Here is a 27310-nt window from a genome sequence, read left to right as displayed (position 1 = left end):
TTCCTTTTTAACATTCTCCCATTCTTCTTTTACATTTTCTACCTTATCTTTTTTTCTCAGACCTCTTGCGATGTCCTCCTCAAAAATCTTCTTTACCCCCTCTTCCTCAAGCTTCTCTAAATTCCACCGATTCATCTGACAACTTTTCTTCAGGTTTTTAAACCCCAATCTACATTTCATTATCACCAAATTATGGTCGCTATCAATGTCTGCTCCAGGGTAAGTTTTGCAGTCAACGAGTTGATTTCTAAATCTTTGCTTAACCATGATATAATCTATCTGATACCTTGCAGTATCGCCTGGCTTTTTCCAAGTGTATATTCTTCTATTATGATTTTTAAATTGGGTGTTGGCAATTACTAAATTATACTTCGTGCAAAACTCTATAAGTCGGTCCCCTCTTTCATTCCTTTTGCCCAGCCCGTATTCACCCACTATATTTCCTTCCTTGCCTTTTCCAATGCTTGCATTCCAATCTCCAACTATTATTAAATTTTCATCTCCTTTTACGTGTTTAATTGCTTCATCAATCTCTTCGTATACACACTCTACCTCATCATCATCATGGGTGCTTGTAGGCATATAAACGTTAACAATCGTTGTCGGTTTAGGTTTTGATTTTATCCTTATTACAATGATTCTATCGCTATGCGTTTTGAAATACTCCACTCTCCTCCCTATCTTCTTGTTCATCACGAAACCTACTCCTGCCTGCCCATTATTTGACGCTGAATTAATTACTCTAAAATCACCCGACCAAAAGTCGCCTTCCTCTTCCCACCGAACCTCACTAATTCCTACTATATCCACATTCACCCTATCCATTTCCCTTTTTAAATTTTCTAGCCTACCAACCTTTTTTAAGCTTCTAACATTCCACGCTCCGGCTCGTAGAATGTTATTTTTTAATTTTCTGGTGACCCCTTCCTTAGTAGTCCCCACCCGGAGATCCGAACGGGGGACTATTTTACCTCCAGAATATTTTACCAAGGAAGGCGCCTCCATTATTGCTATGTGAAAATGCAGAGAGCCACATTTTCTTGGAAAAAAAGCAGCTGTAGTTTTCCATTGCTTTCAGCTGCGCAGTACTCAGAGAACTGAGTGATGTTGATACGGCCGTTTAAGTCATTGTGACTCACGCCCCTAACAACTACTGAAAGAGCTGCTGCCCTCTTTCAGGAATCATTCCTTAGTCTGGCTCTCAACAGATACCTCTCCGATATGGTTGCACCTTCGGTCCAGCTACTCTGTATCCCTGAACACTCAAGCCCCCTCACCAACGGCAAGGTCTCATGATTCATAGAGGAAGAAAAATAAAAATAATAATTAATTATTTTAAATTCACAATAGTGAAGGAAGAGAAAATGAGCACAAAATTGTCAGACTGCATAATTTTGAAGGACATTTTCCTAGGATGTTACCTAGGAAATTCACGAGTATTTTCCTAGGTTGTTTTGTTTATTCTAGAGACATTTTTTAGTAAATAGATTTTTTAAATGTACGAATGACAAGTTCCAGCTGAAATAACTGTGGTCTGCAGTTGACACTCATTCATTTTAACTAAATCAGGCGTGAGGAATACCGATAAGCGATATTACTCTTACTTCGCTTATTATTTCTGTTAATAAACATAATCTTTAATAGATAATATCTGAATAGTAAAAAGCTTTTTGAAGTTATAATTCAAGGAAGAATAAGTCGATCCAACTGAAAAAGAAAACCAGATAATTTAAAATAAGTCCATATTAAAAGAAAAAACGGTTTATATTTAATTATATGAGTATGTAAAGTATGAAGTAATTAGCCGTTTAGCCAGAACCTGGAACCTTGAGGCTCAGGTCAGCCCAGACAAATCCTGGAGCCAACTCAGGGGCTTCTCGGGCTTCCTGGGGCTTTGAGGCCTACCCTATAGCCACAAAGCTTGCTTTGGTCACCATTCCCATCTACCTAGAGAGCTCCATCCCTGAACCGTGCAGTGTACGTTATCTTCATGGTTGTGAGAATAATACCGATAAATAATAATTATAGTATTCAGGCTGTATAGAAACCTGAAAAAGAAACTAAATTACAAAAGATAGAATAATAATAACTACGGTAACTAATGCGGTACAAATACCCAGTTACAATTTTGAAAATCATAAAATTGTGTGGAGAGTTATTATAATAGCATCCCATTGCACCTCCCAAAACAGTGCCCCAGGAGCATTCCATTTGTTACCAGTTGATGGTGAAGATTGGTCTAGCCTCTCACCAGGTGTTTGCGTACCTCATCACTCTAGCCTCACGCACAGTTCCCACAGGAAGCCCATTATTGTTAAACAGAAATTATTTTAATTTATTTAATATTATTTTATTTTATTTAATGTAAATTTAATTCTATTATTTTTATAAAAATATAATTAGATTGATTTGAATCATTCAGTTCAAACCCAGTTTACACAGTGATAGAAACGCAAACACGCGTTTGAGTTTGCAAAAATAAAATATATATATTTTAGTTTTGAGATCTTTCGAGATGAAATATCTAAAAACCTTCTCATGCCAAGAAACATGGCTAAAAATTTGGTTGCGATTGATCAAGTAGTTTTTTTTGTTTATCCCAAACAAGCAAAAACCCTCTTTCTCTTATATAATAGTATAGATTTATAGATACCCATTAATTTTGATTTTACGTAGTCTGTTATGGTTACAAACTTCTTTTTTTTAAAGTCATTTTAGATCACTTCACACAAGCAATAGTAGAGTTGAAGAACAGGGTGTTTGCAGTCATTCGCATACTATTTCTTATTACCTATCCAAATATAATACTCAATATAAATATTCATGTTGAAAGGAATTAATCGGTTGAGAATAAATAAACAAAATGTAATTATTTACCAAGAAAAATCCTATTTTGCCATATTTCAACTCATCACAGTTAGAAAACCTTGTGAAATAGTATAACTGTAATTTAGTCTAGGACATTTGTGATCACTATCTTTGGATCACTTCAGGAAATGTCTTTCAGCATTTTCTGATGTATTTTGGCTGTCAGATCGGTAGATATATGAGGTTTGTAAGTTCAGAAAAACTTTTTATTTACAATCCAATTATACATGGACTCTATCACCTTTGAAATAATTCTCTTGGGAAGCCATGCGACACTTCAAATGGTTTTTCCACTCTTCATAACGGTGTGGGAACTCAGAAACCAGAATATCCTTCAGATAGTCGGTTACATTTTTTAAAATGTTTTCTACTGTTCAAAAATGCTGTCCTTTGAGATGCTTTTTAAAGTCGGGGATAGGAAAACGTTGCAGGGAACAAGTTAGGTGAATAAGGTGGTTGAGGAACTACAGGAATGCTTTTTTTTTGTCAAAAACTCATTAAGTGTGACAAGGTGCAATCTCATGATGCAGCATCCAGTTGTTTTTGATGGCTGGTTTCATGCAAGCAACTCTTTTCTGCAGTCTTTCAAGAATTTCTTTGTAAACATATTGATCTACTGTCTGTCCTGTAGGCAAAAACTCCTTATGGACAATGCCATTACTATTGAAGAAACAAATTAGCACGGTTTTGATTTTTGATCTGCTCATTTTTGCTTTTTTGGGACACGATGAGTTTGAAGTGTGCCACTCCTTGCTATGGCATTTTGTTTCTGGGTCGTACTCAAATATCCAAGATTCATCACCAATAATAACATATTTTTAGAAAATCAGGATCGGTTTCAATTCGCTCTAGAAAATCACGTCACACTTCCACCCTGTTGTTTTTCTGTTCAACAGCGAGGTTTTTTGGGACCGATTTTGCACAAACTTTTTTCACGTCCAATTCGTTTGTCAAAATTTGACGGACTATGATATGCTTCAAATTTAATTGTTCTGCAATCATTCTGACGGTTAATCGCCGGTCGTACCATATCATGTCTCTGATTCGCTCTACATTATCGTCACTTTTTGACGTTAAAGATCTTCCAGAGCGTGGATCGTCCGCAACTGATTCTCGGCCATCTGAAAATGCATTAAACCATCTAAAAACTTGGGCTCGTGTCAGAACGTCATCTCCATATGCCCTTTTCAATTTTGGTAATTTTTAGTAGCATTCTAACAGAGTTTAACGTAAAACTTGATCGGAGAACGTTGCTTATAATTAGTATCACTCATTTTTGTAACACAACAAAAACTCGTTTCACAAAACTTTCTTTACGTCTCACGGGGCAACAATAAACTAAAGGTATTAATACCTAATATAAATCAGCTGTTCATATAATTATGTGTTTACTAGTAACTTGAATTTACTAGAAACTTGTTTACTAGTAACTTTATTTCAGGTCGACCGTCTCTGAGGTGTTTGGTTAATTGAAACCCGACTGAATATACCCAATTTGAATATAGTATTCAAATCCGTTTAAAAGTAACCTGCCTTTACTAGGATTTGAACTTTAGAACTCGACTTCAAAATCAGTTGATTTGCGATGACGAGTTCACCACTAGACAACCCCGAGGGGTAGGTGCGCGGTAGGCCTGAGTCTATTTAAGACTACACGTTTACCGGTTCACTTAGCAATCCTTTGCAATTTTTGTTACACCCCAGTCTTGCCAATGACTTTGTCATTGGCAATTGTCATTTGTCGCTTATTAAAACATTTCATCACAAAACTTTGTTTCACCGCAGTATATCGCATTAATGAAGGAAATACGCTAATGAAAATTAAACATATTAAAAAAAACTTGCAATCCAAAAGCAGCATAATTCAAATTCTTATTTTACTTTATTTTAAATACATAAATTTTAATTTAATCATTTAAAGTCTGTTACAAAAAAAAAGAAAAAGATTAATTTTAAAATTAATGATTTATCTTTGCTAACTATATACAACTTAATTTTAGTTCTCTCTCTTTAGACAGCATTACGGGCTGATGAAAAAAAAAAAACTTTTACGATGACTAATATTTTCATGCCTCACCCTCTAATCGACATGAACAGGGGGGGGGGGAGAGAGAGAGAGAATGAGAGAGAGCGCGCGCAGCGGTCACGTACACGCCATTTGTTAAGTTTTTTTCTATAGTATCACTTGTCCCTGAAAGCATTACAAATATTAGCGTCTGTCTTTTTGTTTTAAACTATTGTCAGTTTTAACTGAATTCTTTTTTTTTTAGCACAAGCGGCAGTGTAAATATAAAAAGAGTTTGACTATAACATATATATAAATATACGTTAAAGTTTTACGGTTGTTTCATCAATTCCTTTATAGATAGATATACATAACTCTTGTACGAACAAATACAAAAAAAATTTCAATAAATAAAACTTTTTTTCAGGCTTAATAGGGAATATAGAATGAGAAATTAAATAGATTCCTGTCTTCACCAAAACACGAATATACATTTTATATACTGATACACCGATTCAAAATGTTTATAATGATCGCCAAATGGTTATCTAATTAATAAACATCATTACTTTCATAGTAAATATTACTCTTAATTAGTAATATTATAGTAGCACATATTTTACATACATCACAGTCATTAGAAAAAATAGAAATAAATAATTTGATCAAACCGAGTAATAAACCCACCGGGTCGGTCTAGTGGTGTACGCGTCTTCCCAAGTACTCTCGACTTCCAATTCGAGCGTTCAAATACTAGTAATGGCAGTTAGTTACTTTTATACGGATTTAAATACTAGATCGTGGATACCGGTGTTTTTTGGTGGTTGGATTCGATTAACCACACTTCTCAGGAAAGCTTGAACTGAGACTGTACAAGACTACACTTCATTTACATTCATACATATCATCCTCTGAAGTAATACCTGAACGGTAATTCCCGGAAACTAAATACGAAAAAGAAAAAACTACGTAATAAATAATTTGAACATCTGCCCGAATATTTGTACATCTGAGAAACGTACAATTCACAGAGCTAAACACTGTCGAAACAATTTTACCGAATGCATTTACGGAATTACTCTTGCACTTCTCACCGATAAATTTATCGACGATGATAAGACAACACTCGCAAGATAACTTCTTATCTTGGTTATTATCTGTACTATAAAAATGTACAGAAAAACAGAACGGGAACGGAATATCATTTCATCTGTAAGCACACAAAACACACATTGTGAAAGTTATTTTACGATTGCGTGCGTTACATTTTACTTTGGTGATGAAGATGATTTTGAGGCCGTTTCTTGAAAAAAAATTACGAACATTCTTACTATCAAGATAACATTCTACGTTATATCTGCGGATTTACAGCAAGACGAGTTGCGATGCGAGAATTGTAGTTCTCAACTTGTACCGGACAACAAAAATCTTAGTTCGTACACTAGTTTGGTAGACTTTATCGCTAAAGGTGGATCGATTAGGCTCATGAAGGCCTACAGAAGACAGTTAAGTTTACGTATAAGAGATTTCAGTTACACCGTCTAGAACAGCAACCGATGCGAGTGAACTCGAGCGTGTAACTCAACGACTACCTGAAAAAATAGGCGACTAATTCATACTTTTCAAGGTAATCGATAATATAATTTTTTTAATCGAATACAATCATTTAGCTTAAGAAAAGATTATTACTGCTGTTATATAAAGTCTGAAAGCTTTATCTGTATTTAATTATTCATCTGTACTATCTTTACGTAGTATTCATCGGTATTCGATAAACTACAACGAAAAAGATTTGTGAAGTTATTTACACGGTAAACTACGGTAAGAATTTAATAAATTATTTAAGCGCTTATTTATACGAATAACTAATTCGACGTAAGGTCGACGGATAAATGAATTTAATTACCGGTTTTACTAAATATTTAAAACGTAAATATATTACACAAACGGAAGTTTAGAAACCGTACGAAAATTAATACTCGTAAATAACGGGATTCTAATAAAACCTGATCGGTTGTTGTCTGATTAGACGTAAGAGAACGGGGGAAACTATGTACAGGACCAGATTTACAATTCTCATTTTTGTAACACAACAAAAACTCGTTTCACAAAACTTTGTTTACGTCTCACGGGGCAACAATAAACTAAAGGTATTAATACCTAATATAAATAAGCTGTTCATATAATTATGTGTTGTTTACTAGTAACTTGAATTTACTAGAAACTTGTTTACTAGTAACTTTATTTCAGGTCGACCGTCTCTGAGGTGTTTGGTTAATTGAAACCCGACTGAATATACCCAATTTGAATATAGTATTCAAATCCGTTTAAAAGTAACCTGCCTTTACTAGGATTTGAACTTTAGAACTCGACTTCAAAATCAGTTGATTTGCGATGACGAGTTCACCACTAGACAACCCCGATGGGTAGGTGCGCGGTAGGCCTGAGTCTATTTAAGACTACACGTTTACCGGTTCACTTAGCAATCCTTTGCAATTTTTGTTACACCCCAGTCTTGCCAATGACTTCTTTTTTTTTTTTGAGATGAAGGGCATCGACTGTGTTAGTCATTTCGCCGTATGATAATGGAAATTTGTAGCATATGAAAAAATGCCATGCCTGACTGGGATTCGAACTCAGGACATCCGGATGAAAGGCTGAATCGCTACCACTCCACCACGGATATCAGCATTTTAATTGTTGATGCGACTGTAAATAAAAAAAAAAAAACGATAGGTTATTACAAATTATGAGAAACTTTTTTTCTTTCCATATGTTTTGTTATTTGAAAATGTTTTGTTCTGAAAAAATACGCCTTTATTTCTTTATTTTATCAAATTTATTTTTGAATAAAATCATATTAAAGAAAAAATCTTCAAAAAAAGTGGAATTTAAAATAATTAAATTACAACTATTTTTGACAACTTTTAATCGATTATTAAGTTATCATCAACAGATATTGGGGGAAGCTGATACGGGTGGAACATTTTACATATAAAAGAAAAAAAAAATTATAATAAAATTTAAAAAAATATATTTGTGAAATACTAGAAAAAATAAAACATTTGTTCGTCGATTAAAAACTTTAGACAAAAATATCAATGTTTAAGGCTTACTAACATTTGTTTTTAAAAATAAAAATTCTGGAAAGAAAAAACTACTTGGTGTGTAGTTTTGAGTAAATCTTGATATCAGAAAATAAATAAATAAATTTCTTTTGTGTTACTCATGTTATGGTGGTGTGCGCGCGTGTTAACCGTACAGTATATTACAAATTATGATGTGTCAGCAGTTTGTACGTGATAAACTAATTTGGGTAGTGTGTATGCCAGTTGTCCTCCAGCAATATGTGACCTTCGGCAAGTGTTTGAAAACATGTTAGTTGAATTTTATATTACTGTTTTTTTTTCTTGCAATCATCCAAGGACAACAAAATGAACGTTGTCGACAGATTCACGGAACTGATCGTCAGACAATACATTTATTATTATTTTTTTTATTATGGCTGTGTAGTGGTTGGTTACTGATGTTTTTTTTTTTGTTTTCAGTCATTTGACTGGTTTGATGCAGCTCTCCAAGATTCCCTATCTAGTGCTAGTCGTTTCATTTCAGTATACCCCCTACATCCTTAACAATTTGTTTTTTTTAATTTTGTAGCCTACCAATCTTTTTTAAACTTCTAACATTCCACGCCCCGACTCGTAGAATGTTATTTTTTAATTTTCTGGTGACCCCTTCCTTAGTAGTCCCCACCCGGAGATCCGAACGGGGGACTAGTTTACCTCCGGAATATTTTAACAAGGAAGGCGCCTCCATCATTGCTATATGAAAATGTAGAGAGCCACATTTTCTTGGGAAAAAAAGCAGCTGTAGTTTTCCATTACACAATCTGCCATCGTTTAAAACACACACATACACGCGCGCGCGCACACACACACACACACACCCTCCCCTTAGAGACTATTGAGTGCGATATTAAACTCGAAAATCGTCTTTTTCCTTTCCTTATTTATACAAAATAAACAAACTACGTATCATTGTATTTAATGAATCATTGTCTACTCAAATATTCCAGTTTAACAAATACAATTATTACATTTAAAAATGCGTACAATAAGATAGATTAATAAATAAATTACACTGTTGATTCTTGTATTAAAAAAACCGTTTGAAAATAAAGATATGTTGCAAAAGGTTCTGGTTTCGAATCCCTAATCCCAGACAGGCTCAATAATCTTACACCCTAAAAATTCATTTCATAAATAAAGAGAAAAAAATAACCGGATATTAATTTGTTGGCAGTTTAGATTAATAAATTGTTTAATATAAAATAGATTATGAATATTTGTTTTAATAATGCGTATTAAGATCACGACAAGTTCCTTCCCGCGCTGTCTGGCCAGCGCCCGTTGTTGAACACAGTTATGTAAAATATTACTCACTCCAGCCGACTACAAAGGTTCAAGTTTAACAGTCTGACGCGCTTTAATAAATAAATCCCTTATGCGATAGAGAATTGAGTCTAACTAAAGAAATTCACCGAGATGCTTTGTTTTGTAGTTAGTTATTGGCGGGAATTATCGGTAGATAGCCGACTGAATACGTAATGCTTCCAGTTAACATTGACGTCATCCAATTTACATCTTTTTACTGAGATATTTCTTATTACTGATTAAGGTGAGTTGTATTTATTTTTTTAATATTATTGGCCAATTATTATTGGCAGTTGTTTTATCTGTGTATGTGTTATTCAAATTATTTATTAGATTAAAAATGTTAGAACCCAATTTACTCTCGTCTATTTTTACAAAATAAATTTAATAATAATAAATTTGTTTATTTATCTCTTAATAGCGGCTAAACAGTATCGAAAAAATAAACAAGTTATATGTTTGTAAGAGTATTTCGTGAGTGATATATTAGATGTATTTCGTGTTAAATATATTATGTTTTAAGTCGGGTAACGAGAATGAAGCTAAGAAAATAATTCGCATCTGTATCGTTATAAAGAATATACCGATTTACTGGAATGTCCTGGGTTCGACGCCTAAATAGCTTACCGTTTATTCACCGATCTCAATTAATGTCGTTAAATATTCATAAATGAATGTCTCGGGAATAAAACAAAAATTTGAAGAAAAAAAATTATTATTTTAAATAAAATGTAATAATAGATATAAAATGATCAACAAATCTTGATTTAATTTAATTATATCGAACGTCTATATAAGAAATATAATAGGGATATTAACTTTGACTTTATTCGACAGCAACACACACACACACACACACACACACACACGTACGTACACATGTACGCACATTTACGGTTGTATTTGAATTGTTGTACCATCGCGTGACCAGTACTGTCCGAGGGTAGCCAATCAGAGTGAAGTTAGCCACCTGCTGCATTTGTTTCATCTCCCCCCTCTCGCCACACCATCGTCGCAGTAGTCAGACTGACAAGTTGTTTTTACTATGCGTCTTCCCAATAAAATAAAACAAAAAAATAATTACCTCTGAGAGCGTATGAACCATACAATTTTATAAATTATTGTTTTATTTTATCATTGCCAATCGAACTATTGTTTTTCTATTAAAGCATTTATTACTATAAGTAATTTACTTATTACATTTATTTTATTTATATTTAATTTTTTTTTTATTAAACACTTCGCTTTTATTATAATTGAATTTTTTTAAATCTAGCACAAATTATGTATTACAGTAAATAAATTTGTACCTTCAAAACTAGATTTAACTAACATACAATCTAGTTTTGAAGGTACAAATTTATTTACAAGAGGTTGTTGATGAAGCTTTCTATTATTTAATAAAATCTAATGTTACAGCTTGATAAAACTATATGTGTATATGTCTTTATCAGTAATGCAAGAGTTCGCACGCACGCACACCCGCGCGCGCAAATGAAGAAATTCGTTACTACATAATTACAATTTTTAATTTTTATTAAATATTATAGACGTTTACTTCTTAACAAATGTTACCGTTCGTAAATGCGGGGAAACATCAGAATTTTTAATTTACTAAATCACACGAATCATTTACCGGTACAAAACAAAAATTCACATAGAACTATTTTAATTTAAGCACGTTTTTTTCAAAAAAAGGCCTAAAGGATTAATATTTGAATATATGTATAAATAAATATACACTTATACAGACTTTTGAGAAAAATACAAGGTCTTCTGAAGCAGCTTTTTCAATATTGTAATACCGGGCGAGCGACTTAAAATCAAATTAATCAGCTCGAACTGCAGTTATTTTAGCGTCGCGTTTAACACTGCTATTACTAATAGTCTATTTTTGTCGGTTGTAAACTGTTCCAGCTACAGTGCGATATAGTTTCGTTCTTTACGATTATGTTTATTCTAAAATACAGTATTCCATCGAGGAAAGGGCTGCTATCGAGGACGCTTTGGATTGGTCAGTATCCCGATAAATAGTAGTAGTACACGATTCGGTTAAAAAACGACGCACAACGGAGTCCGTTTCAAACTCAAAACGAAATAGGCCACCTTTCGTCAGGACTCCGTAGGCCATTATTCAAAAAAGAATATCTGCCGGTCCGAAAAAAATCTATAGGGTAAATTATCGCACCAAGATCGTGTAAAATACACATCTTGTAAGATTCTTCACGACTTAAATCGGAAACCTTATCGTGTAAAAACTAAGCAAATCAGACTAACCGAAACGTCTTAATTTTTAAGGGGGTCATGAAAGGAGTAAACTTGACGGGTTCTTATGAAAAATCGAATAAAGCAGGTCCAATATTGTATCTCCCATAGATTTTACAATAACCGCCGTAAAACAGAAAAATTCAGTGACGAAAAACAGGTTTTTTTTAGGTTTGAAGTACAATAACTTTGTTAAACGACTGAAAAATGCTTAAATTCTATTAAGAAAACATGTAGAGAACTTAATTTTGAGAAAATTGATGAAATGAAGTTACGAAAAACAAAAAAAAATATCAAATTTTATTATTAAAAACAAAACGGAACAAAATTTAACAGAAAACAGCGAATGAATTTATGAAAATTAAAAACAACTTTTTAGCGTAATAAATTTAGATCGCAAACAACAAACTGATTTGTAGAATTTAATAATCTTCATGAGAATAGTACACTTCGCAGCACTCGTGTTTCATCTGAACGCGAACCGTTACAAGCCGATGAAAAGAAATAAATTCTTCAAGTAGTACAGTTTAGTTCCAAAACGAGCTCGGGAAGAATTTCTACGCTACTTGACATTCTACAAAGTACAATACGGATGACATTACACGGTCAAGGACTGAATCCTTGTCACGGCCAGAAAATACAACACCTCAAGCTTGGTGACCGTGCCGGAAGAGTTTTTTCAGCGGGTTAACATAATTACTTTTAAATCTCGTTCGTACTATCTTCGGACGAAGCTGCTTGTATCCGTAACGGCGTAAACAACACGTGAAATTCACATCGGTGGTGTGAAGAAAACCACACGCTCCAGTCGGATCAAATTTCCAGCCGTAATTTTCGGTGAACGTTTGATGCGGCACGATCGACAAAAAATTAGGCCCTTTCTTACTAGAACGTGTCACGGGGAGAAATTTTTGGGGTGGGATTTTCCAATTTAAAAAAATATATAAACCGCAGTGAGTATTTTTTTTAAAAAGTAAATTAAAATTATTTTTTCAAAGGTTAAACATATTTTACTAAAAAAAAGAAAACTGTTGTTTTTATTTTTACAAATCCTTAAAGTTTTTTTTCCATAGAGTATATTACAACGATTTTTTTTTAGAATTAAACGCTCTACAAGTTTGTTTAACAAAGTTATTCTACTTCAAACCTAAAAAACGTGCTTTTCGTTACTGAACTTTTCTGTTATACGCTGGATACCGTGAAAATAAAGGATGATAGTTCTGTTTTTTTTTTTTTTTTTATTCTATTTTTCAGGTCAAAAACATCAATTTTACCCCTTATATAACGCCTTAAAAATTTCAGTATGACTTATTTCACCGAGGAACTGAAATCCGAGCGAAATCTATGCTAGCCGTAACTTTACAAAGAAACGTTTTCGGACATATGTTTGTACGTGAACTTTTTCCTTTATTTCAAAATCTAGAATCGGTTCCCAAATTATTTCCCTTTCCTCCTAAATCACCCTGTATTTACGATAAATAAAATAGAACTGATAGTTACCGTTTATTTAACGTTCCATTTCGGACAAACCTCAAATCAGGTGACTTTATTATTAATATAAAAGTACACGTTAAAACAATCGCACGCGCGCGCATAGAAATTTGATATCAAATATCGCTAAATATTTAAAATTAAATAAATAAAACGAATGAAGATTGTAACAACGGAAAAAGAACTGCTCCCCCTGTTACACTGAAAGTCGTGGGTTGAATTGCCGCCTAGTTATGGTAAACGTATAACAAAACAATCAATTAATAGCTGAACCGACTTAAAAGCGAAAAATAAAATTAATTACTCGATTTCCGTAGCCGAGCGGTAGCTGTCTCGGCCGTTCATTCAGAGTACCGGGTTCTAATCCCGGCCAGACACTGTATTTTTCATACGCTACAAATTTCCATTTTCTCGTTCCCGCTTTAGAAGTTTCTTTGTAAGCTTCTGCGGTGAATTAATTCGTCGTTAAAAAAAAAAAATAAATGAACGATAAACATGGTATAGTTGATGGTAACAGCGACCGATTCGGTCATCATGCACGGCTATCAGGAAGTTATTACGTCTAATATTTGACGTAGCAGAAGAACTGCGGTTCAAATTTAGTCTCTCTAGTGAGATATTCAACATTTATAGTGAATCAATGTAGATGTTGATCATATGATAAAAAATGTCACACCCTTACCGTGAATCGAACTGACTATATATAAAATAAAAGCTACACACCACCGCACTACACTATTTGATTTGTCGCCTAAAGTTATTCATCTACTTTCAATCGAGACGTGAAAGTGAAAGATACCTCTTAAATTTTTCTTTTGGGGTTTAATTAAGTTAATAAATAATTTTTTTATTCCGATTAGTGTAGAATAATATATTATATAAGAGTATATAATACTCGGGAACGCGTAAATACGCTATTTCATTAATAAAAAAAAAGGAACTGTCCCGGCATTTGTGCGGATGGATCAAGGGAAACCGTGGTAAAACCTTAATCAGGTCGGCATGACAAATTTCACTATCGATTAAAAAATAAAGTTAGGTTCGATTAAAGTCCATAAATATAAAAACAGATGAAATAATATCGAGATAACTAAATTAAGCGACTAAATATATAATAATTCACAATTCAAAAGGCGTTAATTATTTATATTTGTTTACACGGTTAACAGGATACAGGAAATTGAGTTTTTTTTTTTTACTTTTCTAATCGGTATAATTTCAAAGTTTATCGGCACAGTAATATTGTTTATGTAGAATGAAATAATTTAATCGTTTTTTAAATAAACAACCTACGTTAAATTTTTTTTTGAAACGGGTCAGTAACGGAAGCATATAATGCGGGAAATGTACACATCGTTTGTCTTTTAACCCGCGATTTCTCAGAAACTACTAAAAATACAGTTCTCAAACCAATTTCTTTCGATTTTTCACTTCAGATTTCATAAAGAAAAGAAAAACCATCGCGTTTTATTTGGATCTACAGTCTGGCTGAATTTTACCAAACTGGCAAGAATTAAGGCAAAACATTTTACCTTACCAGACAAGACTTATTTAATTTTACCTGGCCAGCCAACTATTTGAATTTAAGCATATCTAAATTTTAATTGAAGAAACATATTTTCTTCTTGAGGTTTTTTTTTTGTAATTTCAAGTAATCCTCATTACAGCTTTATATATATATTTTTTAAATTTTAAATAATCTAAAGCAGTATAATTTGATAAAGGGGAGATCGACTAGGAAACAAAATGTTTTACTAAGAAATTTGATTTTTTCCTCGATATACTTTCAATACTGCATAATTTTTATAGTAAAAACGTAATTTGACAAAGGGGTTCAAATCTGACTCGAATTTTATTACTCGATATTTAAAAATATTTCGCGATTGTACTCTAAATATCAATGGCGTATTTGAAATAAAAATCAGTCAAGAGGAAATCTGGGGAAGTTATGCGACCGTTTACTAGTTTTGATTTTACTCAAAAAAAAAAAAAAAAAATTACAAAAATATATAAATAAAATATAATTTTTTATAGAAATAGAATAAAATAAATGGACTGTGAATTTTTTATTCTGTAGTCTTCAATTAGCCATTATTTCTAATTCTGATGCACGGCTTACACACACAACTTAATTAAAAATATTTATTATTTTATTTAAATATATTTATTCGTTTACTTAATTCAATGATTCTAACTAAAGCGCGCGCGCGCGCGCATACCGTATTTAATTCGCGCAGGTGTGACGGTACTAGAGGCAACAATCGGCACTAATGTATTTCACAAGTTACAGAACAAATTTCGCTTATATCGTCGGAAGATTGTTGCAGCTTGTGAGGCTTAACGCACCAGGTACTTAATTAACCGGCCGATCGAGTTCGAGACCCGGCCAGTCCGAATTATTTTTTTTACACTTTAAATATTATTTAATTTTACCGCTCGCCTTTGACGTCACAATATACTCGTATAGCAGTAGTTTAAAGCATTTATTGGGGTGGAGGTGTGCGATTTCGCAAATATTTTTATTTTTTTTAAAAAAATATGACTTTAATTAGGTGAAATCTCGAGATACTGAGGGTGCCCTTGCTCTACAGCCTCGCCCCCTTGAGTTTTTAAGTTGAAAATTTAACGCATCAACGCCCCATATATAGAAATAAACTGACCGTCTATGGTCAAAATCGGTCCGGTTGATCTGGTCGAAGATTTAGAGGCCAACACCGAACTCTCACACTCGTACATACGAACATTAACATTCGGAAAATTTCCATCCTGTTTTTTTGGATTCCGTAGATGCGAAAACGTCAAGATCCGGCGAAAATCGCATATGCCCAAATCGGACAGATTACGATACTTTTTCCTTCTAGAACTACAGCTCTATTATTGCGTTATTTAGACGGGAAAGTAAAAGAACCGCTCAAGATTTTCCTGGATAGATCAAGGGAAATCATGATAAATACATAACCGTGATAAATTCATGACAATGAGCGTCACAAAATATTTAATTAAATGAAAAAAAAAATTAAAATCAGTTAAAAATTGTATTATACTAAAAAATAAACACAACTTCAGGCGATTTAGTACAATTTATTAACACAGGATCAAATTGTATTTACTATATATAACCTATCGGCCAAAATGTTCCGTTGAATCGCTTAAAACTTTACTTTAAATTTACTTTAGAGATATCCTTCGTAAGTTAGATCCACGTGTGGATGTCTGTTGCGTATGGAAAAATTATGCAAACCATAGAAATATGATTTTACTCGCAAATAAATATACATACAGAGTGTTTATATAAGAACTGTTTGATTTCAAGTACGATTTAAACGGCATTATATTTAAGGTAGTATAACTTACTTACTGTGCATTAGTGTCTATCCTTAACGGGTAGATTCTGAAGTTTTTCTTGGTGTACTTCGATATATGTACCGTTCGTTGCCCTGCAAATGTCCAGACGGTAATCCGGCTCTTCCCACGTACTCGTCAGGATGTCGAGTGTAATGTATGCTACCGTCGCACTGCAACAACCCTCTTCTGTAGATGGTTGATGTTGCGGATTTTTTTTCCGAATAATGATTTTCACATGCCCTCCCAAAAAGAAATCTAATGAGGTTCAGGTTCCTTGGTGGCCGTGCGATCAGCCCTCCTCTGCCATTCCGCTTGTTTTGAAACCGATGTATAATGCAGCACGGACACGGTTGCTGTAATACCGCAGAGCGCCATTTAGCCGATAGAAAATTAATCCGTTTTACTTCCTTGTACGAAGTAAAGGAAGTAAAAAGTATTTGAGCTAAATTTCAACTTTTAGTGGTTAAATGGGGGTCACATTAATTCGGCATTAAGCAGGTAATGAAAAAAAAAACTACAAAAAATAAAATTATAAATAAATATTTATTTTTATTATTTTAGATGAGAATAATGATATCAAAGATTAAATTCCACGGAAAACTAAACGAACTGTTCCGGCATTTGCCCTATTGTATCAAGGGAAACCGTGGCAAAACCTTGATAAGAACAGCCTAACAATATTTATGTCTACGATACATATCACATTACAGGCTTATAATATAGTAAAAACGACTTATACATTACGGTAATATTACAATTTTAATTATAATAAATCTTTATGATTTATAAATTTCTTCCACATCTGATGATATCCATCCTTTTTCCCTGCAAAAAGAAATAAAAATTATATAATAATAACAACAATCTACAATCTCTTATCGATAAAATATATCGAAAGGTTTTCACCTGTTACATCCGTCTTCAGAAGAATATAAAAAGAATGGAATGAAAAAACACATTATGTGTCACAGTGGTTCATTACAAGCACGAGTATATTACTTCAATTCTAACGATCGATTATGAATACATTTTTGATACAATATTAAAAAAGGCTTATATAATATAAGGAAAATTACAATGAATGCAATCGATATATGGATTAACAGAATAAAAGTTCTTTGAACGATAAACTCAAACATAGAAATTTACAATTACGTAATCTATTCTGATCGGTTCCTGCGTGCTGATATTTGTCATATATATGTATTTCTGGGGTTTGCAACAAAAAAAAAAATCAGTTATTTTCCAGTTATAAATAAATCAAAAAAATTATTGTGCTTTAATGAGAAAATATCGTTTACTATGATTAATTTACAAAATGTATGAACAGAATTGTCCCTTTCATACAAGTGACGTAAACAAACAAATCGTTTTCAACTCTAGATGAGGGAGATTAAAATTTAATGAATCAATTTTTATTTTTTAACTAATTTTTCTTGTGCTACCTCGTTAGGCTACCTAATGATGGCATATAGACCTGCAGTCCAGTCTTTGGAACTGTTGCTAATTGCATCTTAGTTAGCAGTCATTTTACTGTTAAAGTTAAATATTTAAAACTTATATTCAGGTATAAAATAGATAATAGCGTAGATAGAGCTATTAGTCCCTAGTCAAATGTAGGTAGACTACTCTCGCATCAGAGATTTATAGGGGGGTAAAAATTAATCCACTTTGATGGAATGAATACAGTATGTGGTTTCCAATATGACAGAATTTTAGAAACTTCTTTCATTGTAACTGTTCCGAAATCGACGATTTTTTTTTAATCGATTATATTAAAAAAAATATCGTTACATTGTGTCATCTTAACCGATTTTTTTCAGTTTTCTTTTATATAAAAAATGTATCTGATAAAAAAGTTTTTTTTTATCAAAAACACTTATTCTCTTATATAACAAAAAATGTATTCTTTTAAAAGAAAATAGAAAAAAGAGTAAAAGATCATCATGAATTTGTTTGATTTTCAGAAATATTAATTACTAAATTAATACATCATTTTTCTTTCCGACCCTTCATTATATATGTTACCGCCCTCAGTAAAAATTTAAATTATTACTTTTTTCAATTTATTTGTAGTTATTTTGTAATTTAGATCTGTAATATAAGATGTTTCTGTATTTTAGGTTAATATTATGCAACCTAATCTATTTTCCGGCCTCCGTGGCGCGAGTGGTAGCGTCTCGGCCTTTCATCCGGAGGTCCCAGGTTCGAACCCGGTCAGGCATGGCATTTTCACACGCGCTACAAATTGTTCATCTCATCCTCTGAAGCGATAACTTAACTGTGGACCCGGAGGTAAAAAAAAATCTAATCTATTTACACGTTTCATTAATATGTAACCTCTAATGTCATTTTTATAATACATTTAGCTTCATTTATTGTAATAAACGAATAAAATAAAACAGATTGTTAAATTACGGGTTAATATTAATTTTATTATAGTAAACAGTATGAAAATAATAATTGCGAGAAGATAGTACTGTCGGATAAAACGTTCTGGGTTCGATTTCGGGTTGCGCGTGACATTATCTTACATTATTATCAAAATTCATAACGTGAAAAAAAAAACAATTTAAAAAAAATGCGCGTGATAGTGAGCGGTTAACTCGCGTGGTGCGAGTGATAGCGTCTCGGCCTTTCATCCAGAGGTCGCGAGTTCGAATCCCGGTCAGGCATGATATTTTCACACGCTATAAAATTGCTATTTCATCTCATTCTGTGAAGCGATACATAACGGTTGGTCCGGAGGAAAAGAAAAAAAAAATATGCGGGTACTCTGGATGTTGTAATTGCGAGTAAAATAAATTAACTTAAAAGAAACCGATTATAAATGTTCGTTTAATTCATGTCGGATAACGTTATAAACATCCTGCAATCATATACGGAACTGCATGCCGACGCGCTGTCTACATTTTACTTTGCGATGTGATATGCGAGTCACCCTCTCCAATCGCCGCTACACCAGTCTTTGGTCAAGGTTAAACTAGTAGCGCTGTGCGGTACCCCCGTTTGCGTATTATTTTTTTTTTAACGCGTAAAACTCATATAAGTATTACAGATTATGGAGTGATGCCTGAGCTGTAACTCAGCTCTGTTAATTATATGTTACTTTGTGATCTCTAATTATAATTTTTGAATTAAATCCATACTAAATGTGTGTTTGCGAACACAAACATAAATATTAAGCTGTCGTTGGTCGGTTGGTTGTGTTACGAGAGATGAAACAATGCAGTCTAGGAAGTGCACTTTAGAGGGCGGGCTAGTTTTCGTAATTTATTTTTGCTGTGGCGTTTGAAGGTTTGTTGTTTATCCGGACGTTTGTTGCAGGGGTGGGGAGCGCAGAGAAATTACGTGGTGACAGAACGAAGCTTATGAAATACAGCGGTCAGTCTCGGCTTGTTTACACAGTTCAAATTAGGTTATCGTTTCTGTGTTCATTGTTTTTAACAGCTATTGTTTCATCTTGTACATTATTTTAGATGATCCTTATTATTGACTGAGGTAAGTTTTTCTTATATTATTTTAGTATAGCTTAAAATAAGTGTTATTATTTTTGTTTGCCTATTGTAGGTACTTATGCGGTTTGGTCCACCCCAAACAAAACTTTAATAGTTATGACGATGCGAAAAATTTTCTAACAATGAAAAATGCTTAACGGGCATTAAATTGAAAGAGAAAGACCTGATTAACATAATTTTATTTGAAAATTACAAACGTCAAACAAAACTTTAATTGTAAGGCTATTCCTCTGAAACGTGTATACAAAAATAAAAAAGCGTTATAAAGATACCTTTTACACCACATACGTATATTTGCTCAAATATGACTGCAAAAGTTCTTGGTGGGTACCAAAACGTTGCTTATGCATTTCTTTTGTCTTTTGCCATGTTGATTCTATGTGATTGGTGTATGCACCAGTTTGTAGTAGATTAAAGCTATTGCAAGGCAAATAATTGAGATCACCAATCGAATCATCTGTTGAAGTGAATGATGGTATTTCTTGAATACCTTTTAATTCATAGCCAATAACCTGCGACCCATTTTGTCATACGTGAAATACATCAGACTTCAGTGGTATTCGAATTACTATCAAACTGAATCATAATTATTGTTAATAGCCTATTTTTGTTTCCAGAATCATTAAAGAAGTCGCTATTATCTGTCTTCAAAAATGCATACACCTTTTTCTCTTCATCAGTAGAAGAATGTATTAAAGGGAAATGCAGCTGTTTTTCCAATTTTTTCCCCCATTTTCCCTAGTCTTTGAAATAAAACGTAAACGAAAATTAATCAACTGCTGAAAGATTAATACATTATTTGATCTTGAAGTCCAATTAACTGACTGCATGATTCGGGCTGTTTTTTCTTACATCAAGTAGTTCTTTAAAAGATGTAGTTCTATTTTAAATTCATTAGAATAGATCACTATCTATCATTTAGAGTTTACAGCTACGTATGAGGTGTTATTGTTTTTTAATGGTATTTTTATCACTTGTTCATCAACAGTCTTGTTGATGATTACAGGCTTATTTTGAAAAGCTAACCTAACTTTCTAACATAACCTAGAACAATGCCTTGCATTAACTTAATATGATTACGAATTCTAACTAATTTTATTTATCCTTAAAAATTATTTCAATTATATATAATTAAGACCCCTGGTAGTAAGACATACAAATAAGAAAATGTAAGGTTACGGTTAAAAAAAATTAAATCGATATGATATAAATATTCTGTGTCTACAAAAGTTCATGTTAATACTACCACTAAATAATTAAAACTTAGGTGGATCAAATCTTTTAATAGATTAAAAAGCTTCTCATCAGCCTGAAGAGGTGTTAGGTTAGAATGTTTACTTTATTAACATTTTAATAATTAAAGATGATAGTAATAACTTTATCTTTTATCCAAAGCAGTTCAGTTAAGAACTAAATTCATCATAATTTGACGTCTATTCATGACTAATTATATACATAAACAGCTAGATTAGACACTGCATTAATTCAAAACATAAATGCAATAGTGGTGGACATAACACAACCCCTGTTTAGGACAAAAGTGATAAAATAGTTATATCCCTAGTGAGAACTGGACTTAGGAAAGGAATATTATATATTGCTTTGAACCAAACAAGCCTACATATCATAGGATAGTTCGGTTTATCTTACTGAATGGACATAAGATATTTTTATGCAGTTTACTTTTTAACATACAAAAAGTACTTTGCTTCCAAATATGGCCAATGAACAATATTAATCATGAAAAATAGACCTAGATATCGTTCAGAGGTACAGATTTATCAAATGATGAACAAACTAAAACACATAATATTAAAAATTGTTATTTTTAAACAAAATATTTTTACAAAATGTAAAAAGCTAAAATTTTTATTGTGCGACTGTGAACAGTTTTAAAATGATAAAATACAACACTGGGCTTAGGCCTGTAAGTGCTTTCATAGAATAAAAGATTAAAGGTAAGATTGTTTCTCTAATTCTGTGCTTCACGGAAGCTGAAATATAATATATTGTATATATAGATATGAGAGTAAGTCAATTATTATCCGCAACGTAGTTATAAATTTTATTGCAATACAAATAGGAAACTTACATGTTCATCATTTTTCAACGTCCTCTTGCATTCCAACGCACTTGGTCATGATGCCCTCATAAAAGAAGGTTTTCGGTTGAGTTGCAACCCAAGAATGCACCGCTTTTTTCACTGTTTCGTCCAAGGTAAATCAACTATTAATGTCTCTTTGAGTGGACCAAACAAGTGGTAGTCAGAAGGGGCAAAATCAGGACTATATGGAGGATGAACCAGTACTTTAATGTTTAGTTTCTGGATCGCTACAGCAGTGTGGGCAGCAGTATGTGAACGGGCATTGTCGTGCAACAACACAACACCTTCCGACAGCAGTCCTCAGCGTTTGGTTCGAATTGCAGGCTTCATCTTGCCAGTAAGCATCTCACTGTAACGCACACTGTTTATTGCCATGCCCCTTTTCTCATAATGTTCCAGTACTGGGCCTTGTGAGTCCCAAATAACCGTAAGCATCAGTTTTCCTGCGAACAGTTGGGACTTGAACATTTTTTTGCCGGGCAAATTCGGGTGTTTCCATTACATACTCTGCCATTTACTCTCTGGCATGCAATGATGGATCCATGTTTCGTCACTAGTGATGATTCTGTCTATGAAGATGTCCCGTTTGTTACCATAGCGATCCAACTGTTTTTGGCAGATGTCCAAGGGCGTTTGTTTATGCGACTGTGTGAGTTGTTTTGGGACCCATCTTGCAAGAATTTATGAAACCCAAGTCTGTTGCGGATGTTTTCGTAGGCAGATCCGTGACTAATTTGCAGACGATGTGCCAGTTCATCAGTAATTACTTGTCTGTTTAAGAAAACCATATCACGTGCACAGTCAATGTTTTCCTCATTTGTGGGGTTAAACAGACGTAATAGACATTTTGTATTATCAATTTTCTTGTTCTTATTTTATTTTTAAAATAAAAAAAGAATGTTACAAAAAATGACAAAAAATTTATGTTATACATATGTATCACTGCCCACATGGTAAGTGCACTGACTGTGAATGGTCCGTGGTACATATATGGATGTACCAAGGCCTGACTGCCACAGATTTGGTAATGGATGTCCACTTTTGATGGAAATACATTATTTAATGTTTAAGTCTACCAACCAAGTAAAAAAAATATATTTTGTTTTTAGGCTGCAGAGTTGTACCCTATAAAATGTTAAAGAGATGAATGAATCTCAGTCATTCAATTCTTGGGTTGAGATATGATGATGATCAAAATGATGCAATTGGAATATCCGTAAAATAAATTTACGCTAGTGAAAATGATTCTAACAAATATACTGTTTATTTCATAATAATGTACTGTATGTTCAAAACTTTTAATGTATAGAGAATTCAAATTATCTACGTCCCGATTTGTTTGAATTTTTAATGTTTAATTAAACATAATTTCTAGTTTTTAATTAAACGTGAATGTCTCTTTTCTTTTTCCTTTTTTTTGAAAGCGTTATGTATTATTTTTTAATTTATGCATTAGTTTGAATCGATTACATTTATTACCAAATTACAGCTGGATTTATAACAAAAGGTCTTCTATAAAATTAAAAACTTTAAATAAAATTATTGAAAATAATGAATGCTATAATAAAAGATAATGTTAATTCATGAATTTAAAAATCATAATCTGTTTACAAATATAAAAAATACTTAATTATTGTTCAGAAGTGATGCATTAGTAAGAAAAACTACGATATAGAATCGTTAGGTATCATAGTTCTAGTTTATAAAACTGGAAATGGAACTAATGTCAAAAAGAAAGAAAAAAGAAAGGGGGTAGTATAAAATATTGAACAAAAGAATTAAAATTTAAAAGGATTCAGAAAAAATTCTAACTTGCTTTCTAAGTGATTTTTACCCTGAGCAATAAATATAATAAGCGCAATTAAGTTTATTAATTTCTTACAACTAATAATGACTTCCAATTAAAAATATAAATACTGTATTTCATTGATTTTTTGTCAGAATTATGAAAAATCATTTTAATATTTGATTTTGTATTCTATTACAGTAGTACTGCAAAAGAAAGTTCGTTAATAACCGGGTCTAAGCCACACCATCAGCCAGGTGAAAATAAATTATAGTGTGTAATTATAACAAAGAATCTTCTAATAATTTGTAATTAAAGAATATGTCTAATATTTTATAAAGTTATATTTTACAAACCAGGAATAAATACTAGTTAATTTGTGATTTTATCCACTCATTTTTTGCAAAGTCTTTTTTATAATAGTTATGATATTATGTTTGTCCCAATTTTTATTTCATGTCCTCCTTTTTATTTCAATGTCTCTTCGTGAATATAATTTACATCCCATAATTTATTTTGAAAATTTCAAAGCAGGTCAGCCCACTTAACTCTTCTAGCTTTACTAATACCTGTCCTATGTGCACGCCTGGCTTCATTAAGTGTCCCTCTAGCTTGGAGGATGCCTGGACAGTCACCACCCCTAACAATCTCTGCAGTCACCTTCTTGCTCTGAGGCACTGGCTATGTAGCTTCAACTGGATGACTCGGCGGGAGCCTCTGCAGCCTATCCACAAACGGGGGCAGAGACGGGCTCGTACTTGGCCTAAAGCTGTCGCCCTGCAAAATTTCACTGTGAAATACCCACTGGTCACATGTGAACCGTCCGGCGACCACGATCACATCGATGAACCGGCCAGTACATCCTCCCACCCTGCCACAACTGAGAACACACATCTATTTAGATGTATTTTTAACTAAACAAAAAATAGTTTGGCAGCTTCTTCCTAAGTTTTTGTTTGTCTACGGTGTTCTTTCTTTTTCTCTCTCATGTGATCTTTGTTCTTCAGTAAATGTATTGCATTTTACCATCAGTAGTATATCTTATCAAATTACAAAAGAATTCTATGATAAGTTTAAATAAACTTCATTGAGGAATACAGAATTGATTGTATAAAATATTATAATCAGGATAATTAAAATTCTGCAAAAAAAAAGTAAAAAGATTTTCTCAGTACATTATGAATCTTTTTTTAATAAATTACAATAATAAATAAATAATCCATGTAGAATTCAAAGTTTGTTATCAATAATTATTATTATTATTAATATTATATTACTATTATTCTGTTTCAGAGAATTTGAACGAATTTAGTAAAAAAAAATTGCTTCATGTATTTTGGGAGAGAGGAAAATACAAAATTAATTTTTGACGTTGCCAGGAGAATCCAACAACCTGATAGATTTTCCAAGTCAATGTGAAGTATTTTCTGAAATTAACTGATAAATTTATATAACTAATACATACGGGTATGTTCACACCTTACTTTTGCACTTAATCTTTATCGCTACCGATTTATTGCATTTACCTTGTTCTTTATATCTAACATTTTAGCTTTAGTATTCTGTAACATCTGAAGAAGGTGTACTGTGTTTGTAAATACTGTTATGTCTAAATAAAACTAGAGAAAATTAAAAATATATTTCTTTTCATTTTCCAATTTTTTATTATGGATTTTCACCAAGTAAAATCATCATCTGTCAATGATTTCCTCACATTTGGTTTTCAACCAAAAGTACCTTACACTAAAGATAAATGAGACTTAGAACTGACAGTAGGAGCGCATCAGCCAGGAAAGTACAAGTCGCAGGCATTAGGAACTGGATACTTAATAATAATAAAAGTAAGATAGAAAAACTCAATAGTGAAACTGGAATATTTTAAGTCCAAAAAGCAAATATCACCCTACAAGCAAGAAACTATTTTGAAATGGAAAATACTTTTATTCCTCTAAATCTCTTGATGAAACTACCACAATGTGTTTTTTTAATTTTATGTACAAAAATGTATATTTTTGTTTTTCTAGTAATTATTTGTATCACAATATTATATTTTTACTAATAATGGACTTGAAATAGTTTGGCTCAATTAACTTCAATTTGTTTTTTGGCTTGGGAGTAAAACCAAGGCATCAAAAAGTGTTTTATTTTTTAGGTATTTCTATTTCAATATAATCTTTCACGGGCTGGTTATAAAATTTAATTTTTTTAAAGATGCAGAAACAAAAAGTAATGGAGTAATTGAAAGTTATGATTATTTAAATTATGGTATTCAGTTTTTCTCTAGAAAGTAAAATTAGTAAAAAGAATATAAATAAATACGAAATATTATTTAAATTGAACAAGATAATAAAATAAATTGCATAGAGCAATAATAAGAAAACAAAATATTACGTCAAATTTTTTTTGTTGAATAATGTATAATTTTCATTGTGAGAATTTTCTTAAAAAAGGTAGCCTACTAGTCTTATTGAAACAAGCGATTTTCTATATGATTTATTGTAAACTCGTTAATTTTAACAATATCCACAACAAAATAATAATACTGTGTTTAGTAATAATCTTATGTCCATTCACAATCTGAATAATCGTGATTAATATTCTCAGATGTTGGTATACTTCTGAAATATAGATATTCTTCATCTATCCATTTTAGATCAGTATATAATAAATCATCATACTTTTGTTTATTTATGGGCATTTTATCTCTCACAATTGACAGGTAATCTAGAAAAAATTAAATTTTTTCCTTGTATTTCTTCTCAGGTCAGCTTTTTGAAAGTATTTCTCAAATGATGTCGTGTAGAAATATACACCATGTTTACTCTTAGCTGCCTGGATCCACATCATGTCTGTATTCGAGCGTCTTGTTCAGTTAAATTATTAAAAATAAAATGTATAATACTTTTTATTTAAATACAGTAAATTATATATTTTTTTATTAAATAAAAATTTTCATTCTTGTGTAATAAAGAATTAAAATCTTTAAAATCAGCTACAGCCATTCTTTCAATGTGGATATTCTTTCCACCATCTTTAAAAATTTTCCCCAATCAGAGCATGTTATTTCCCGGGTTTTAATTGTTTTTTTCTTCTTTTTGATTATGCTGTGATTGTATTCACTTTTGCACGAGTGTGCCCAGGCAACAATATTTGTGGTTGATAACTTGTCAATTTGTAAATTTTTCTATTAATTACATGTACATTATAATCATATCGTGTTTTTTATTTTGGCTCGAACAATTATTTATCAGACCAGATATTGAGTTCATTTATATCATCTTGCAAATATTTCCCTGTTCATTTTAAGAAGCACGGTGATATTTCATTAATTCTACACCCTCTAGTGGTTTCATCATAATCATGCAAAATGAATCTGTTGTTTTTGGATCATCATTGTGAAATTAATGTCCATAACTTTCTGAGATAAATTGATTGATTGTCATAAAGGAACGGGATAGGCAAGAGTTTCTGTAAATCCACCATTAAAAGTTGGCT

General features: G+C 32.3%; 1 long non-coding RNA gene across 4 annotated transcripts in view; it reads left to right on the top strand.

Moving 5' to 3' along the window:
• LOC142332844 (uncharacterized) overlaps positions 1-25451 on the top strand; it is a 54629-nt gene extending 29178 nt beyond the window's left edge. For 3 of the 4 annotated variants that reach the window (XR_012758407.1, XR_012758405.1, XR_012758406.1), the window contains exons 2-3: positions 18531-18702; positions 25109-25451. This is a non-coding gene — a long non-coding RNA (uncharacterized LOC142332844). Of the gene's footprint in view, positions 1-9526; positions 9551-18530; positions 18703-25108 lie in introns of those variants that run through there. The other variant, XR_012758408.1, reaches the window with a different exon arrangement.
• Positions 25452-27310: the final 1859 nt, after the last annotated feature.

Source organism: Lycorma delicatula, chromosome 12 (genome assembly GCF_047948215.1).
Source record: "Lycorma delicatula isolate Av1 chromosome 12, ASM4794821v1, whole genome shotgun sequence".
NCBI classification, from domain to species: Eukaryota; Metazoa; Arthropoda; class Insecta; order Hemiptera; family Fulgoridae; genus Lycorma; species Lycorma delicatula.
This window is presented reverse-complemented; position numbering and strand designations above follow the sequence as displayed.